This window comes from Sorex araneus, chromosome 3 (assembly GCF_027595985.1).
Source record: "Sorex araneus isolate mSorAra2 chromosome 3, mSorAra2.pri, whole genome shotgun sequence".
NCBI classification, from domain to species: domain Eukaryota; kingdom Metazoa; phylum Chordata; class Mammalia; order Eulipotyphla; family Soricidae; genus Sorex; species Sorex araneus.
The window spans coordinates 105,480,601-105,501,402 of record NC_073304.1 but is presented as its reverse complement, the minus strand read 5'-3'; positions in this window follow the sequence as shown (position 1 = coordinate 105,501,402).

The following is a 20,802-nucleotide window of genomic DNA, read 5'->3' as shown; positions in this document are numbered from 1 at the left end:
ATATTCTGCATCACTCTCTTCCGGGAACTTTGTTTAATAGTCTCTGGATCTTGGCCTTGATGTGATTACCTGGCAGAGGGGGCAGTTTGTGGGTGTGACTGCCAAGCTACTGGTAAAAGTGAGATGTGGGTGGAGGAGGCCCAGTACCGATCCAAGCAGGCTTCGAGTTCTCAGCCATGAGTCCCTCATACATGGGTTCCTCTGTCGGTTCCTTCATGTGTGAGTTCATCTGAGTGTGGGGAGAGAGGCCTTGAGCATGGCTGTGGCTGGTTTCTGGAGGCTTTCAGCTCTTGGGGCTTGCTTGGGGCAGGAAGGGAAACTCAACCCATCCCCCTTCGAAGAGGCCCCAGTGAAGACAACCTGTTGCAGGGGCAGGAGGAGAAAAGTTAAAAACAAAATATTGCATTAACAAGGGATTAAAAGAAATCATGTACTTAGGAATCAACTAAGTAGTTGAAAGAAAATATGCCAATATTAAAATATTACTAAATGGAAAAACATTTAGTGTAAAAACATTGAAAACATGGAAAAATATTCCATGTTTTTGTTGTTGAGCTTTATGTATGCTTTATGAATCTTGTTTATTAACACTTCACATCAGATGCATGTGAATTTTTTCTCCCATTCTGGGTGATATCTTTATAATCTAATCATAATTTATTTGGCAATGCACACAATTTTTAATTTGATGAGTTTTGTTTTCTTGGCCAATGAAATAGAATCACTGAAAATACCTCTGTAATAAATGTCATGGAGAGTTATGCCTTTCTTGTACACCAGTTCTCAGGAGTCAATATTTCCTAAGATCTCTGGCTCTCGGACTTATAAAGAGCAAACATTTTATTTCTTCACACTGTTTCCATCCTATTTTTTACTCACCCATTCACCCTCACATTGAACCAATCAAAACGCCCCTGATTTGAGCCATAGTGAGCACAGAGGTTAAGGTACCTGCCCCAGGTTGACCACACTGCATAAGGTCCCATGAACAAGTCAGGAGTAATCCCTGTGCAACCTCTCTGTGACACAAACAGGTACTTCAAACTTGTAGCAAAAAAACAAGACTTCAACTTTTGTTACTGAATATAATTATCACTGAATATTTTTCCATTATATGCACCATAACTTCTTAATACACTCATATTTTATCAGACACATGCGTATTTTTTAAATTGTGGTTACTGTAGATAGTGCTTTGGACAGCTGTCTATATACCTTCTCAAAATAATTTTTAATGTGTGAAAATTTAAAATTTAATTAAATTAAAAATTAAAAATTTAATTTTTAATGCTTTAGAAACTTAGGGGGCTGGAGTGATAGCACAGCGGTTGGGCTTTCGCCTTTCATGCAGCCGACCCGAGTTCGATTCCTCCGCCCCTAGCTAGCCCGGCAAGCTACCGAGAGTATCGAGCCGGAGCGGCAGAGCCTGGCAAGCTACCCGTGCATACTGGATATGCCAAAAACAGTAACAATAAGTCTCTCAATGAGAGATATTACTGGTGCCAGCTTGAATAAATAGATGAGCAACGGGATGACAGTAACAGTAACAGAAACTTAGAGGTGAAATTGATAAACTATATAACAATTCAACTTTTTTATTTTCTGAAAAATTTATACTGTTGTATACATTTGTAGCCCTCATTCGTTGATGGTGGCACTGCAAACTAGTTTGCTTTTTATGTTTTTACTTTTGTGCAAGTGATAGTGTTCAGGGACTACTCCTTGCTGTATGCTCACGGATCATTTCTGACACTAAGTGATGCTAGAAATGAAAACTAAGTCGGTCATCAGCCAGAACAAACAACCACCTTGCTCACAGTACTATCTCTATGGCTCACTGGTTTGTTTTTTATTTTATTTTTTTGTATCTTGGAGCAGACAAGCCTCATGCATGAAGGTACCAGCAGAGGAACCCAGGTGTGTGTAATCCCATCAACGGCCAACATCCAGAGACTTAAAAGCATCTTATAACCTACTTCTTCTGGTAGAAACTAGCAAGCTAGTGAGAGTTTCCTGCCCACATGGGACAGCCTTGCAAGCTTCCCTTGGTGTATTCATATGCTAAAGTCAGTAACAAGCCAGATCTCATTTCCCTGACCCTAAAAGAGCCTCCAGTGCAGCATCCTTGGGAGGGCTGAGTGAGAGAGGCTTCTAAAATCTCACGGATAGGATGAATGGAGAGGTTACTGAGCCCGCTCAAGAAATTGATGATCAATGGGATTTCATGATTCGTGATTCATGATCTTGGGTCAAACCCAGCAATGCTGAGTGCTTACTTGTGACTCTGCACTCCAGAATCACTCGTAAGAGTGCTTGGGGGATCATACAGGTGCCAGAGATTCAATTCAGATCAGCCATATGCTATTTTATTACATGTCCTATGGCCCAGCACCAATTTACTTTTTAAGTTTCGTTATTCATTTTATGTAACTATTATAAATTATGTAAATATTTATGTAAAGTCCTCAAAATTAGAAAACTTTAGTGACATTTTTAATTAAATATAATGAATTAGTAAACTAGGTAGAGTGTGAAGAGCTGAGCCAGTGTAATTATGAGTACTGGCAGCAGATTCTTCAGGTGTTTGGGTCTGACCTTGTCTGGACAGGGTGCTGTACAAGTCTTTACTGACAAAATGGCGTGGCAGATTTCCAAAGGAAGAATGCTGGGAATGACATATCCATCCTGTGGAATTTGGTATGTGGGCAGGTGGACGTGGCTGTCGAAGAGATCCAAGTAGATGTCATGGATAAACTTTTCCATTGCCCTTCTGGAAGATGTGATAGATCTATCAGGACATCGGAGGGCAGTCATCTTGGTCTTTTTTTTTATTATTTTATTGAATCACTGTGAGATAGTCACAAGCTTTCATGTTTGGATTTCATCTTGGTCTTATAGTTGACGAAGGACAGGCGGGTATTGCAAAAACTTTTCCTGGCTTCTGCTGCATCGGCCAACACTGCTGCTCTTCTCTCTTTAAGGTCTTCCTTTATTGCTTCTCTGCACAGCTTTGCAAGCTTGAACACTAGCTTGTGATGGCCTGAAACACGCACCAAACCTCGTTGTCGAATGAGCTTGAGAGTTTCTGAAGACAGGTGACTTTTTGTGGCTTTCGCTCTCTCAGTACTTCTCGCACAATCATAGACGTGCTGAAAACCAGTCGATATTGTCAATGATGGCATTTTCCAATATTGTTGCAATAGTGCCAAGAGCTCCCAATTGGTGGTCGTTCTGGGAGTTCTCAAAGTTTGCAGCCCTTCCTGCCCGCTCCATGAAGTAGAATTTCGCACAAAGGAGATGGTGGTTTGATCCTGTTAGGAATTTTTGCACAATAGTGACATTGGTCAGGCAAAACTGTTGATTGAATATGACATGGTTAATTTCGTTGTGGAACTGTCCACTGGGAGACTCCCATGTCCAACATTTAGATTTAGCTTCCTGGAACTGTGAGTTACCATGGATGGTCTTGGTCAACATGATGAACTTAGTCTCTAACCCTATTCATTCCACTCCAGGCCGTGGGTCCCTATGTGAAGTTCTTCAGGTGACCTTCTAGGTCCTATCTTGGCATTAAAATCACCGACAATGACCTTGTAGAAGGTGTGGTCTTCTTTATAGAACATCTCCGACTCCATATAGAACTTCTCAATTTCTTCATCATTGTAGTTGGATGTTGATGACGAAGTTAGAAACTGCCGGCAATGAGCCACATCTATTCAAATGTAAGTGTCCAATTCGTATTGTTAGCATTCGAACAAATTAATGCTCATGGCCAAGTTCGTGTTGACAAAGACACCAACACCACTGATGCCTCTACTCTCTCATGTTCCAAAGAAAAATTCTCCAATGTCATAAACAACATGATGTGTCCAATGCCTTCTCATCTAACTCAATCCAATGACATGGTACTTGATCTTCTGCTCTTGCACCATCAGGTCCTCAATGGATGCTTCCAATGCCAGCATATGTGTGTTAAAATGCATTTTAACATTTAACAGTCATTTTAGTCCTTCTTTGTTTTGGCAGCCTAGTTCGGCCCTGGATTTTATCAGCCTCTCCTTACTCATCTTTCTTAACGCTGCCATATTGAGGGCTCTTTCAGTGTCAGGGGAATGAGGCTCATTGTTGTTACTGGTATTTTTTTTGCATATGGAATGCACTACAAGTAGCTTGCCAGCCTCTGCCATGAGGGCGGGATATTCTCGGTAGCTTGCCAGCTCTCTGAGAGGGATGGAGACTTTTAGGGCGACCTGTAATCACCCTTACAGATGTCCCCATGATTCATGCATATTTGAACCTCATCAAATATGGTGCGGTAATTATGCAAAATGGGTATTAAGTGTCTTATGATGTGCCAGTCCGGAAAGAGGCCTGGAGCATGGCGATGGCTGGGTAGTGGAGGTACTGGAGTTCCACCGATGAGGTATTTATCTGGGCCCGGTAGGGTGGGGTCATCTGTGTCTGATCCCTGAGGCGCCGGAGATTAGGGGAAGCAGGCAGAGGATCTCTGTTTCTGGGTCCCATTGAGCCTGGAGACCATGGTCATAAAATTATTTGATTTATATAAATAATTAAAATACCTGTATTTTTAAAATAAAGTCTGTGTTGATTTGTATCTTTTTATTGAGTCATAATTGAAGTATATATAAATTTCCACAATTTTTTAGCATGTTTTTTCTCTACCCATCCTTTTGTTGTTAATATTGGTTTTTTGATGAACAGAGGCATCAAAAGATGCCTTATATCTTGTTTGTGAGGAAGCATGCTATTCGTGTTGCACAGCTGGTTGCAATGTGGGCACACTTGTTCATAGTGCTCATCAGGAGTTGCATATATGTTTTAGTGGGGGATAGCTTGGCGGATACTGCTTGCTCTGTGATTTCTCCCAGGGTCTTTGGGGTACCATGTAGCACAACTCTTATTAGCTGTACCAGACTCTTATTAGGGTCTGTATGTCTGGTCATATACCCAAATACCTTTAGTTGGATAGTTGGAGTGCTTATGCATACCTCAAAGTAATGCACGGGAGAGATTGCACACTTCATTAAAGTGTAAGGGAACAACAGCCAGAATGTAAACAGGCTGAATGCATTTGCGCACATACCTACAAGCCTGTGCTTTAGCCACTAAGCTATGCCTGCCTCCCTTTAGAAGTTTTTATATTTCTGACATATGCATGCACAATTAGCATACTTTTTATGCATAGCAATGTCATTTAAGTTATATATAAGTTTTCAATTATTAACATAAATAAACATAATTTCTGGAAAAAATTTAAGCAAGGATTGATTTTCCTGACATTTGGCCTCATTTCCTGTCATAGGCAGTCTAGTTCAAATAATCCTTCCCACTTTGTGCCCCACTTTTTGTATGATAGTAGTTGAAGTGTACCTCGTATTCTTTGTTGAAACATATGATTTTTTTCTCATTAACTTCATGAACAGCTCACTTAGTAACTGAAATCTTAATACCCACTTAGTAGCAGAAACCAATGGAAAATGGTAGAATTGTTAGAAATTTCCAGTTAAAGTATGATCTAAAGTGCTGCTTATGTCTGTTTTCAATTTCTGTAGTATTTAAAAAATATTTATTAGTCTTCAATGAAGTTGACTTTGCTAATTAAGATATAAATCATATTTGTATATTATATCTGACTAATTTAAAGATCATAATATTTTGTTGCCAAATGCCTTAAAAATCAAGGGAAATGGGAAACATAAAACACTTTGTAAAATAACTGACTAATAACCTTCTAATATCAAGGTGAGGCAGCCTTCTATATATATTAAAGGTGATTAATAATACCTGTTCTAGAAAGACTGTATATAAATTTTAAATTCAAAGTCATAGTTTCTAAAGTCAGCCTTAGCATTCTGTACATCCCATAGAAATATTTAGATTTATTAGATGATAAACCTTCTGGAAACATCTGATATGAAGAAGATATTTTTTCCAGTAAAAATAATAGCTGAATGTTATATATTCTACAAGTAAATTCACAAGGCAGAAAGAAAAAGAAAATAGGATAATAGTTTCTCCCTGATGTTTGGTGGGTATTTTGTTAAAAATAGAAGTTCACGAGATTTATTGCCTTTCTCAGAATCTTTCTGGTTAAGAATGAAATAAGTCATTGACTACTCACTCAATAGTAGCTGTCCCAATGCTTCGACAGACCCTAAAATTCCTTATTATGTGCTAAATAGATGTAGAATATATGAGTAACTTTATTATAGAAAGTACAACATCATTGCAATGCCATTCTATTAATATTTTCAAAAAGTCATTAAAATATAAGTGAAATTAATATTTACCTATAAAATTTGAAAATATTTGACTTTATAGTATTATCTTTACAGAAGTTTGTGAATGCCATTTGCTATTTCGTTTTAATTACATAATGAATGAATCATGAATTAATAACAAACACAGCAACTGTGAATATCTCCTAAGTTCTTTAACAGTAGTACCCTAACTGTAGATTTATAAAGAGAAGGATTTCCAAGAAAATTACTGATGATGTATATATTTAACAAGTTACCATTCAAAACAATTTTACTCACAAGTACTATTTATTTAAAATGATTCACTTACAATCATTGTGCCCATTGGGAGGAGATTGCAGATTTTCTAAGAAGCAAGCAAATTCTTTCAACTACTACAGTAAGAAAGATCATGAATTGTGGTGGTAAGTTCCATATTTTTGTTAAGTATTTTCCTTACTCCACAAATTCGAATCTATGAAGGTAACTTTTAAAAAAATATATTAGTAAATCACCGAGGGGTACAGTTACAAATTTATGAACTTTCATGTTTGTATTTGGTTTATATCCCTCCATCAGTGCCCATTCTCCTCCACCAATGTTCCCAGTATCCCTCCCACCACCCCCACCCCAACCCCCACCACCCTATCCTGCCTCTGTGGCAGGGAATTCCCTTTTGTTCTTCTCTGTTGGATGTTGTAGCTTGAAATATAGGTATTGAGTGGCTATAATGTTCGGTCTATAGTCCACTTTTGGTACTCGGCTTTCAAACCGAGTGGGTCCTCCCAACATTATCTACTAGGTGTTGCCTTCTCTGTCACTGTCTCTGCTGCCTTTACCCCAGCACGTGAGTCAGGCCAGTTTCCAAGCTGTGGGGCAGACCTCCTGGTTCTAATATCTACTATTCTTGGGTGTTAGTGTCTCATTCTGCTCCTTTATGTTCCACATATGAGTGCGATCTTTTTATGTCTGTCTCTTTCTTTCTGACTCATTTCACTCAACATGACACTCTCCATGTTGTTCCACTTGTAGGAAAATTTCATGACTTCATTTTTTCTAACAGCTGCATAGTATTCCATTGTGTAGATATTCCAAAGTTTCTTGAACCAGTCATCTGTTTTTGGGCACTCTATTTTTTTTCCAGATTTTGGCTATTGTAAATAGTGCTGCAATGAATATAGAAATGCAGATGTCATTTCTACTATACCGTTTTGCCTCTCCGGGATATATGCCCATTACAAAATTTAACCTGTCAGTATCAATTCCCCACACAGTTTTTGAACAATAATTATGTTCAATGCACTATTCTCAAGGCATTACGGCTAATATGAAGTGTGGATAAAATGCATTATAATTGTATATTATCACATATGTGGACTTAGTGAAAAGCATGATTGTAATAATCATATGCTTACTATTTGTGGATAGGTACATCTTTTAAATAAAATTATCAGAAGCTAAAAAAAAGATTCACTTAAAATATGAAAATAATATATATATATATTTTAACATTTATTTATTTATTTATTTATTTTTAGTTAGTGAATCACCGTGAGGGTACAGTTACAGATTTATACATTATTGTGCTCATGTTTCCCCCATACAAAGTTTGAGAACCCATCCCTTCACCAGTGCCCATTCTCCACCATCAGTAAACCCAGCGTCCCTCCCGCCCTCCCCAGTCCCGTCTACCCCCACCCCAAACTGCCACTATGGCAGGGTATTCCCTTTCGTTCTCTCTCTCTGATTAGGTGTTGTGGTTTGCAATAAAGGTGTTGAGTTACATCATGATTATGAATCTACAGAAATTTGTAGGCAGAAATATTATTATTATTTTTTTTTATTTTTTGGTTTTTGGGTCACACCTGGCGATGCACAGGGGTTACTCCTGGCTCTTTACTCAGGAATTACCCCTGGCGGTGCTCAGGGGACCATATGGGATGCTGGGATTTGAACCCGGGTCGGCTGCGTGCAAGGCAAACGCCCTACCCGCTGAGCTATCGCTTCAGCCCCCAGAAATATTTTTAAATTGCACATCAAGTAAAAAAACAGATTTATCTTTGAATTTTACTGACAAGTAATTAAAAAGAAAATCGTAGCCTGACAACAGTGGGGAAGAGATAGGACCCAGAGCTCCTGGCTGTCCTTGAGTGACCAGACTCAGAGATCAGAATAATTCAAGCTGAAGAAATAAAAAAGGGAAAATGGAGACCAATAGAATCCACCCGTTCTGGCCTCCAGGTTTCTCATGAGGTACTCCAGGGGATCTTTGGAAGTGCGTGACGGAATACATGCCTTCAGCCTCTCACTTGTCCTTCTTGGAGCCTTTTCTGAAAGGCAGATGCAAAGAAACCATTCTCAGAAGGAATAGAGTAAAATGGAACTTTTTGACAGTAATCCCAGGCAGGAATTAGTTTTAGTTTCAAAGAGAAGAGTTTCTATTCTCCAAAAGAAGACGCTTTGGGCAAGATCTTTAATTCTCTGGCCCCTATTTACCAACTCGCCAAGTGATCTATAAAAAGCGAGAACAGATAATACAAAAAAATTATGACAATGCTGGGATTGGAGTTATAGAATAGAGGGTAGAGCATTTGCCTTGCACTTGGCCAACCCAGGTTGGATCCTCAGCATCCGATATGGTCCCCTGACCACCGCCAGAAGTAATTCCCAAGTGCAGAGCCAGGAATAACCCCTGTGCATCATTGGGTGTGATCCAATAAAGAAAAATATATCTAACAATGCTAACATTTAAAGAAAATTGATAGAAAGATTTTATTTTTTAGTGACAAGTAGTTAGTAATGTTAAATTACTAGTAGCCAGTAATGATAGATTCTGCAAAATAAGCTCATTAAAAAATGTGTGTGTGTTATTAGATATCAACCAAACCATGCCCTCACCCTGCTATAAGAGAACAATTCTTTGCTGAAAGAGGATAATCAAAAATTGAGACTTAGTGTCTGTTCAATGTGATCATCTATATTTGGGGCTGAGGGATTCCCATAACTTTTCCACACTTTTTCAATTGAAATAAAAGTATGATTTTAAATCTTGAGAAGTAAACCATCTATGTCCTATAACTCTTAACAATGCTTGTGTATTTAAATGTAGAAAAGCAAATACAGACACCCCTGAGGACTTTTGTTTTGCTGGTAATAAGGGATAAGGTAAGCCAGAAAAACAATTCCAAAGAAAAAATTAGGAATAAGAAATGGTCAAAATATTCAAAAAGTATGTATGCATTAGTATATAAATGATATTGAAAATATGATATAAACAATATTGAAGAGTTAAAAAAGATACATCTGGAGATAACATGATATTAAAAATTTGACATAAGCAGAAAAATGAAGTCATACCCATAGGCATATTCTATATCAAAGTTATTGTACATAGGTTTCACTTCTAATGGTAAAATTAGAGATAAGGTGTCCACATCAGCATATTGTTATCTATTACTCCTTACTCCTAAACTGATAAATAAGATAGCATTAAAAAATACATATTCTGTCTTCAATGACCTATACTTTTCAAATGTACCAGATTATAGAGTGGAGGGCAAAAGCCAAGAAATCTTTACAACATATCATTTGGCAGTAATTAAAATAAAATTTGTTCAGTTGATATCCTGAAAACATAGATCTGTTATGACAACTGAATCTGAATAAAATTTTCAATGATTAGTTGGAATCTAGGGCAAAGAAAATATGTGCAGTACTCATGATTCAAAATACTCTGAGAAAAGCAAAATTTTGTGCTCACCACATACTAGACATCTAGCAAGGCAGAAATTGTTGATTGTAGAAAAAAATCACCATTTTTAGGAGATCTCTGTACTTCACTGTCATCACTGTGTTATCAACAATTGGAAAGATGTCGGGAAAAGGACATAAAAAGTTCCTTTTAAAAAAAAAATTTAGGCTCTGCAATCACCACCTCCAAGCCGAGATCTGGGGCCTGAAGCCCCCAGACCCTTCTTGCAACTCTAAGTGACCCGGCCTGGTCCTGACCCCTCCCTCTTTACCACGTTGTTAGGGGCGTGTCCACACATCAGGAGGGGTGGCCTTAAAAGTGGGCGTAGTCTACTTCTGGAGTTATTTTTCCCACTCCATGCATTGTGCTTTGGCCACAATTGATAGAATCTATTCCTCTGAAGAATACCCTGGTCATCTTAGTCACTATATGTTAATAGTCAACTTGCCTAGCCTATCCTAATTTCACAAAAACTGTCAGTGAACACATCAAGCTGCACATAAAGTCCTTTGTAAAAAGATCATAGCCCCACGTGGTCTGTTGAGGCCCCTCTCAAGCTAAGGAGAGCACCTGTTAGTAAAGCCCAGAACAACATGAAGAAAAAGCGAAAATCCCCACCACCAGGAAAGATGGAAGGGAGGATCTCAGCAATCCCAGCAGCAACTTCCCAGAAATACAACCTCCTCTCAGATAAAGAATTCAGAGAGGAATCCTGAAGATGGTTCACGAACTCAAAGCAACTATGGAACGAACATCCAATAAATTAAGGGAGGATATGGATGTAGCATTGGAAAGGTCCACCAAGATAATCCAGGGAGAAATGAGAGCAGAAATTTCAAAGCTACTAACAGAAGTGATACAATTAAAAGAATCGGTAGATGAAATAAAAAACTTGGTAGGAGCCCTCAACAGTGGAATGACTACAGCTGAAGACAGAATCTGTGAGCTTGAAGACGAGCTGCAGAAAGCATATAGGAAACAACAAATAATGGCAAAAGACCTCAAAATGGCTCTAGAGTAAATTAGAGTCCTAGGGGATGACCTCAAGAGAAACAACAAAAGAATCATTGTAGTAACAGAACCACAGGGAACCAATTCCAATTAAAAAAACACAATTAAAGACATCATTGCTAAGAAATTCCCAGAGATAGAGAATGCGGACATCCAGATCCAAGGAGTCCGAAGGGTGCCAGCTAAAAGGGACACAAATAAAAAATCCCCAAGGCATATCATAGTCAGAATGATGGATGCCGTGGATAGAGACACAATACTGCAAGCAGCAAGATCTAAGAAGGAAATCATATATATACAAAGGAGCACCCCTTAGATTCACAGCAGACCTATCAGAAGAAACATTCCAATCCCGAAGACAATGGTGGGATATAGTGAAAAACCTTAATGAAATGAATACCTCACCAAGAATACTTTACCCAGCTAAACTCTCAGTTAAACTTGAAGGAAGCATACACTATTTCACGGAGAAGCAACAGCTCAGGAACTTCATAGACTCAAGACCAAATTTAAAAGAAGGACTCAAAGAGCTACAATAAGACAAGGAAAAACCCTACAAGAACAAAAAACACTACAGAAAGATGGCTCAAAATCCCATGACAATAATTTCTCTTAATGTTAACGGTCTAAATGCACCAATCAAGAGGCAAAGACTGGCAAAATGGATTCTGAAACTAAACCCATTTTTCTGCTGCCTACAAGAAACACGTCTGAATAGTCAGAACAAACACAGACTCAAAATCAAAGGATGGAAAACAATCCTGCAAGCAAACAGCTCCTTCAAACAAGCGGGGGTGGCCATACTAGTATCCGACAACATAGATTTCAGGTTGAAAAAGATCAGAAGGGACAGCAAAGGTCATTTTCTATTCATCAAGGGATATGTACAACAGGAAGAAATCACACTATTAAACGTATACGCACCTAATGAATGACCAGCAAAATATTTAAAAGAACTCTTAACAGAATCTAAGGAGGACAAAACTAGCACCACGATAGTAGTAGGAGACTTCAACACTGCCTTATCACCTCTGGATAGATAGACAAGCACAAAACTAAGCAATGAAACAATGGCTCTGAAGGAAGAAATGAAGGAGATGGGCTAATAGACCTATACAGGGCTATACAGCCGAAAAGAAAGAATACACATTCTTTTCCAGCACCCATGGAACGTTTTCCAAAATAGACCACGTCTGGGTCACAAATTATACCTTAATAGAATTGAGAAGATAGAAATTGTATCAACTATCTTCTCAGACCATGATGCACTGAAGATGGAAGTTAATCACACACAGATGTGGAGAACCAAATCAAACACTTGGAAATTAAACAACTCACTATTGAACAATGAGTGGGTCACTAAGGAAATCAAGGAAGAAATCAAAAAATACCTCGAAACAAATGAGAATGAAGACACAAGCTACCAGAACCTATGGGACACAGCTAAAGCTGTGTGAAGGGGAAAATTTATAGCTCTGCAAGCTTTCCTCAGAAAGGAAGAAAGGGCCTATATAGATAGCTTGGCTTCGCAGCTCAAGATCTTAGAAGAGGACCAGCAAAAGGAACCCAAACCAGACCGATGGAAAGAAATAATAAAACTTAGAGCAGAAATTAATGATATGGAAACCTGATAAACAATCTGAAAGATCAATGAAACAAAGAGCTGGTTCTTCGAGAAAATAAATAAGATTGATAAACTGCTAGCAAGACTCACAAAGAAAGAGAGAGAGAAAATCCTAATAAACAGAATCAGAAATGAAAACGGGGACATGACAACAGAAACTAAGGAGATTCAAAAGATCATCAGAGACTACTTTGAAAGTCTGTATGCCACAAAACAAGAGAACTAACAGTAATGGACGAATTCCTTGATTCCTACAATCTCCCAAGACTAAACCAAGAAGACTTAAATAACTGAATAGGCCCATAAATATCAAGGGAATCGAAACTGTAATCAAAAGTCTCCCCAAAAACAAAAGCCAAGGTCCAGATGGATTCACTGGCGAATTCCTCCAAAGATTTAAAGAAGACTTGTTGCCAGTTCTCCTCAAGCTTTTCCAGGAAATTGAAAAGACAGGAACCCTCCCAAACAGTTTCTATGAGGCACATATCTCCCTAATACTGAAAGAAAACAAAGACGCCACTAACAAAGAAAACTGTAGACCAATATCCCTGATGAACACCGATGCAAAGATCCTCAACAAAATACTAGCAAATAGCATCCAACAAGTCATCAAAAAGATCATACACCATGACCAAGTGGGATTCATCCTGGGGGGATGCAAGGATGGATTAACATTCTGAAATCAATCAACATAATTCAGCATATCAACAAAAGTAAAGATAAAAACCATATGATCATATCAATAAATGCAGAGAAAGCATTTTATAAGATTCAACATCCATTCATGATAAAAACTCTCACCAAAATGGGTTTTGGAGGAACTTTACTCAAGATAGTCAAAGCCATCTACCACGAACCTATGGCAAGTATTATCATCTATGGGGAAAAACTAACGGCCTTTCCTCTAAGATCGGAGACAAGAAAAGGATGCCCACTCTCACCACTATTCTTTCATATAGTACTGGATGTATTAGCAATAGCCATTAGGCAAGAAAAAGATATTAAGGGGATTCAGATAAGAAAGGAAGAAATCAAGCTCTCACTATTCGCAGACGATATGATACTATATCTAGAGAAGCCTAAAAGCTCTAGTAAAAAACTCTTAGAAACAATTGATCTGTACAGTAAAGTCGCAGACTATAAAATCAATGCCTAAAACTCCATGGCCTTCCTATATGCAAACAATGAGACAGAGGAAAGGGACATGAAAAAGCAATCCCATTCACAATTGTGCCCAGAAAATCAAATACTTTGGAATCAGTTTAACTAAAGAAATAAAGGACCTCTACGAAGAAAAGTATAAAACGCTATTCCATGAAATAAAAGAGGACATGAGGAAATGGAAACATATCCCCTGCCCATGGATAGGGAGAATCAACATTGTCAAAATGGCAATACTCCACAAAGTATTATACAGATTTAACGCGACCCCTATAAGGATACCCATGAAATTCTTCAAAGAAATGGATCAAGCAATCCTGAAATTTGTATTAAACAATAAACGCCCAAGGATAGTTAAAACAATTCTTGAGGAAAAGATGATGGGAGACATCACCCTCCCCAACCTTAAACTTTACTACAAAGCAGTAACAATTAAAAGAGCATGGTACTAAAACAAAGGCAGAGCTGCAGACCAATGGAAAAGAGCAGAATATTCCTACACACAACTCCAAGTGTATGATCATCTAATCTTTGATAAGGCGGCAAGAAATGTGAAGTGGAGCAAGGAAAGTTTCTTCAACAAATGGTGCTGGCATAACTGGACAATCACATGCAAAAGAATGGACCTAGACCTTGACCTGACACCATGCACAAAAATCAGATCAAAATGAATTAAAGACCTCAACATCAGACCACATCTATAAGGTACCTCGAAGACAAGGTCAGTAAAACCCTTCACTATATTGAAGCTAAAGATATCTTCAAAGATGACACGGAACTAAGCAATCAAGTAGAAACAGAGATAAACAAATGGGACTATATTAAACTAAAAAGCTTCTGCACCACAAAAGACACCGTGACCAGAATTCAAAGCAATCTACAGAATGGGAAAGGATATTCATAGATACCCATCTGATAACGGGTTTATATCAAGGGTATATAAAGCACTGGTTGAACTCTACAAGAAGAAAACACCCAACCCCATCAGAAAATGGGACGAAGAAATGAACAGAAACTTTTCCAAGGAAAGATACGAATGGCCCAAAGGCACATGAAAAAATGATCTGCATCAATAATCATCAGGTAGATGCAAATCAAAACAACCATGAAATACCACCTCAGACCACAGAGAATGGCACACATCCAAAAGAACAAAAGTAACCACTGTTGGAGAGGATGTGGGGAGAAGGGGACCCTTCTACACTGCTGGTGGGAATGCCGAATGGTCCAGCCCCTTTGGAAAACAATATGGACGCTTCTCAAAAAATTAGAAGTTGAGCTTCCATTTGATCCAGCAATACCACTTCTGGGAATATATCCTGCAGAACCAAAAAAGTATAGTCGAAATGACATCTGCACTTATATGTTCATCACGGCACTGTTTACAATAGCCAGAATCTGGAAAAAAAAAACCCGACTGCCCGAGAACAGACAACTGGTTAAAGAAACTTTGGTACATCTACACAATAGAACACTATGCAACTGTTAGAAAGGATAAAGTCATGAACTTTGCATATAAGTGGATCAACATGGAAAGTATAATGTTAAGTGAAATGAGCCCAAAAACAGACATAGAAAGATTGCACTCATCTGTGGAATATAGAACAACAGAGTACGAGACTAATACCTAAGAATGATAGTATATAATACCAGGAGGTTGGCTCCATAGCTTGGAAGCTGGCTTCACACGCTGGGGGAAAGTCATCCCAGATAGAGAGGGGAACACCAAGTAATATGTGATTGGAGATCCTGCGCGGGAAGAGAGATGTATGCTGAAAGTAGACTAGAGACTGAACAGGATAACCACTCAAAACCCCTATTTCAAACCACAACACTGAAAAGGAAAGAGAGATATCAAATTGGAATGCCCTGCCACAGAGTCGGGGGGTGGGAGGGATACTCGGTTCATTGGTGGTGGAGAATAGACACTGGTGGAGGGATGGGCTCTTAAACATTGCATGAGGAAAAAAACAAGAACTAAAATGTGTGAATCTGTAACTGTACCCTCACAGTGACTCACTAATTAAAAAATAAATTTAAAAAATAGTACAAAAAAGTGATACATTTTCCTAACCTTTAATTCACAATTGAAAGATAGATAGTTATGGAGCCTCAGGGTGCTCGGGTCCAAGCCCTATAGATCTTCATCCACAGGATGGTGACATCCACTTAGGAGGAAGAAAAGGCAATTTGAGAAATATCAGTGCTGCTGGGGAGCAGCGCCACTCTGGACAGACTCATACTAGAGACCGAACTTAAAATGTTGTCAGTCTGCCAGGTTTGAAATAATGCCTTGTTGCGGTTTTGTTTCTATTTATTTATTTGTTTTGGTTTTTGAGCCACAACTGGCAGAGCTCAGGGCTTCGTCTTAGCTCTGTCCTTAGGAATTTCTCCTGGAAATCTCAGCAGACTATAAGGGTACTGGAGATAGGAGCCAGGTGAGCTACATGCAAGGGAAGCACCCTACCTGATGCATTATCTTGCCAACGTTGTCTTTTACCTGATTAATAAAGAGACTGAGGGTTGATATATATGTTTGCCCTATCTCTGCAATTTTTTTTTTAAATTTTGTTGAATCACAGTGAGATACTTACAAGCTTTCATGTTTGGGTTACAATATCACAATGATCAAACACCCATCCCTCCACCAGTGCACATTCCCCACCACCAATATCCCGGGTATACCCCCACCATAAACAGTTCCTTAAATGTCATCCTGACACATTGGGTCCACCCAACCCCAGCCGCTGGTACTGGATAGGACAGCCCTAGAGGGAGGATGAGTGTGCCGAACTGTATGGAGACAAGGCAGACAAAGACAAGACACAGCTCCAGGAGCCCTTGCAGGGAGAAGACTCTCCTTTGCAATCAGACTTAGGTTTGTATACCCCAAGAGAAAAGGGGGAATAATGGATGAACACCTTTCACAGGGCATTTCCCACACAAGCCCACAGACAGCCAAAGAGTGTGTTCTGGATCCCTCACTCTCCACGGCTGGCTGGCAATTAGTTTGCTCGATAGTCCCTATTGCTTTGTTTTAGGCCTTGTGACTGGACCTTTCCTCCTGCTGTCTGAGGAGGGCGGGAGGCGTTACTGTCAGGAAGCCAAGGGGGCACTGGCCGAGGAGGGTCCCCATACTATGCTTGTTCATTTGGGCCAAGTATTGGGGACTCACTCATTGTTCCCAAACATCTCCTGCAGTATCCCACACTTGAATTTACTAATAATTTTAAAAATAAAGTATATAGTGCAATATAATATATATAATATATTAGACTTATAGTGATAGCCCAGCAGGTAGGGCATTTGCCTTGCATGCGGTTGACCCTGGTTTGATTCCTCTGCCCCTCTCAGAGAGCCCAGCAAGCTACCAGAGTATCCCACCTGCACGTCAGAGCCTGGCATGCTCTGACGTGCACGGCATATTTGGTATCCCCAAAACAGTAACAAGTCTCAGAATAGAGACGTTACTGGTGCCCGCTCAAACAAATCAATGAACAATGGGATGACAATGCTGCAGTGCAGTGTTATTAAAAATAGAACGTAGGGGGCCGGAGCAATAGCACAGCGGGTAGGGCGTTTGCCTTGCATGCGGCCGACCCGGGTTCGATTCCCGGCATCCCATATGGTCCCCCAAGCACCGCCAGGAGTAATTCCTGAGTGCAAAGCCAGGAGTAACCCCTGAGCATCGCTGGGTGTGACCCAAAAAGCCAAAAAAAAATAGAACGTAATTTAATTGCCAACCAATTTGGCCTTCAAGTATTAAAAAACTTATGAATACATAAAAACAGGAGAGTATTTGTTTTTTGATTTGTTAATGAGTGAGTTGGAAAGTCAATTTTGGAAAATCAGTAAAATTTTAAAGAAAGTTTCATAAAAAAATCTAGCAAACATTGAATAATATATAATTAAATATAGAACTTATATGAATTTATAACAAAATATAAAAAATGTAACTGTTGAGTGACCTAACAATACGAAGATAGGAAATAAAAGTAGGAGAACACATAGAAATTTGAGAAGCTATGTTGATAATTTGTCATAAATAATTGTATTTAAAATTTCTGATGGAAAGGACCCTAGAAAAATATTTCTAACAGAAAATCATGAAAATATTTTAATAAGCATAATAAAAGATAAAATATGCTTTATTTCTAATAATTAGATAAAACTGTTAAAGACAATGAACATTAGTGAGATATTTGAAGATATTCAACGCTAAATAATTGCCTAGATAGAAAACACAGAACTGAAATTTTCAACAACTGAAATTAGAAACATTGTGAATTGAAAAATATCCAATCTACGAAGAAACATAAAATGTGTAGGTATGTCCTTTAGTGTTCCCATAGCAAAATGTGTGAATTGGGTAGATGCAGTACTTGACAACCAATATAAGGGACTTTCTGAAATGAAGAAAGTCAACTTCCCAAGCAGCAAAATGCATGCACACAATCAAAACTAATCTCCAGCTTAGACTCGTAGGAGTACAAAAATTAGAGAGAAAGATGAGGGAAAAGATTAGAGGGATGGAGAGAGAGAGAGAGAGAGAGAGAGAGAAGTAGGGAAGGGGGAGGAATAATGAAGGAAGGAGAAGCAGGAGAAAGGTGAAGAGATAGCTGAAGGGTGGAGTAATCCACAAGGTCATTGAGCACTACTGCAGTCCCAGCACACTGCTGGAAGTATTGAAAGGAGGGATGGAAGGAAGAAGGGGGGAAGAAAGAAGGAAGGAAGGAAGGAAGGAAGGAAGGAAGGAAGGAAGGAAGGAAGGAAGGAAGGAAGGAAGGAAGGAAGGAAGGAAGGAAGAAAGGAAGGAAGGAAGGAAGGAAGGAAGGAAGGAAGGAAGGAAGGAAGGAAGGAAGGAAGAATGAAGGGAGGAAAGAAGGAAGGGAGGAAGGAGGAAGGGAAGAAGGGAGGAAGGAAGGGAGGGAGGGAGGGAGGGAGGAAGGAGGAAGGGAGGGAGGAAGGAAGGAAGGAAGGAAGGAAGGAAGGAAGGAAGGAAGGAAGGAAGGAAGGAAGGAAGGAAGGAAGGAAGGAAGGAAGGAAGGAAGGAGGACAAGATTACTTGATATAAAGAAAGAGAGGGATTAAGGGGAGAGAAAGGGGGAAAGAATACCTCTAAGGGAGTAAAATTAAACATACATCCACATTAAAATAATTTTTAATTATTGTAAAATGGTATGTGCGTGTGTGTGTGTGCGCGCGCATGTGTGTGTTTTGGGGAGAAGGGGGTGGGAGGGTAGCTGACCATATAGATCCTGCCTACTGAGAATTCAAGTTAAGCACAAATATATTTCAAGAATGAGAAGAAGAAATTCTTTTTCTCCTTTGAGACTTTCTTTAATCATTGTGATTTACAAAATTGTTCATGATACAGTCACTTGCAGAGCCTGGCAAGCTACTCATGGTGTATTGGATATGCCAAAAACAGTAACAATAAGTCTCTCAGTGAGAGACGTTACTGGTGCCTGCTTGAAAAAATCGATGAACAACGGGATGACAGTGCCAGTCACTTCAGGTATTCAATATATCAACACCAAGCCCACTAGCAGTATGGCTTTTCCACCATCATTTTACCATTTTTCCTAGTTTCCCTCTCACCCCATAAGTCAGCCCTCTTAGGAGCCACAAAATAATTTACTTGATATTGTTACAACATACATCTTATAATGGTTGCACTAAGTATTGATCCCCCATGGATTTGCTGAGTTGATAGGTACTAATTTAACCTTCTGTGTTATTTCCTTTTTTTGAGTTTAGTGTCATCAACGTCTCCATTGTGAGACTTGTTACTGTTTTTGACATATTGAATACGCCACAGGGAGCTTGCTAGGCTCTGCCATGAGGGCAAGCTACTCTAGGTAGCTTGCCAGTCTCTCCGAGAGAGGCAGAAGAATCTAAACAGGGTCAGCCGCATGCAAGGCAAACTCCCTACCCACTGTGCTATCTTCCAGCCCATGAGCAACAGGATGACAGTGACAGTAACATCAACACAACTTCCCCATCTAATTTGTGTTCTACCAGGCTGTCAGTATGATGGAATTTGGAAATGCTGAGCATTGGAAACGTGGTGTCTTGGATCCGTCATTTCAGCCTTGCTAAGACTTCCCTAGAAGAAGAGTCTCGGCCAGGGCAGTATAGGCAAGAGGAAGAGAGTGTGCTAGGTGGAGCGCCCGGACATCCACAAGGCAGGGTGGGGCATGTCTTATTCCCAGAAGTTTCAGTGACTGGGCAGGTCAACCAGGTTCTGTGCAGCAGCCTCTCTGCTGAAGAACTTTTGAATGAACAAAATGTAAAAAACATATGAGATAAACAAACTAGGCTTGAAGGATACATTAAAAGGATTTTTTTAAGCAAAAGAACTATGGCTTTTTAAAGGGAAAGTTTGTGAAGTGTAAGGAATAAAAAAGCAATGAAATGAATAATTACATGTCACCCTGTGGACTTAAAATTCAGATCCCAAACATTTTATTCCAGAATTTTTGGCAGTCTGTACCCAAATAATAGTAAAAAATAACAATACTTTTTTTTTTTAACCCTCACCAGGAATTTCAAACTCTGGTGAAGCAAATGGCGTTTTTGCACATGCTTTACTCCTGACATTAGTCGGGATTTAAGCACGTGATCACGTGATTGCCCTTGGTGCTTCCTAGTCCCCAGAGACAATTTATGAGCCCCACAATTTGCTCCATTTGAAAAAAAATCATTCCGGTTTTCCTATTTCTAAGATATGGTGCAACTTATATTTTTATAAGATGTGGTGCTATCTTTAGTAGTACTAGCCCCGCTGATAATAGTAATCTCTTTTGCACTATTTGTCTCGAGAGCTGCTTCTATAAGGCACTCTTAATTTATGAAAGATTAAGTAACACACAATATAGATTGAGGGTTTCTGAAGCCTACCATACTATTAGAATTGGAAATTACAGGACTGAATTTTAAAATGATGCCACCTATAAGAAATCTTTTGTCAGAGCACTTCATAATAAAAATCC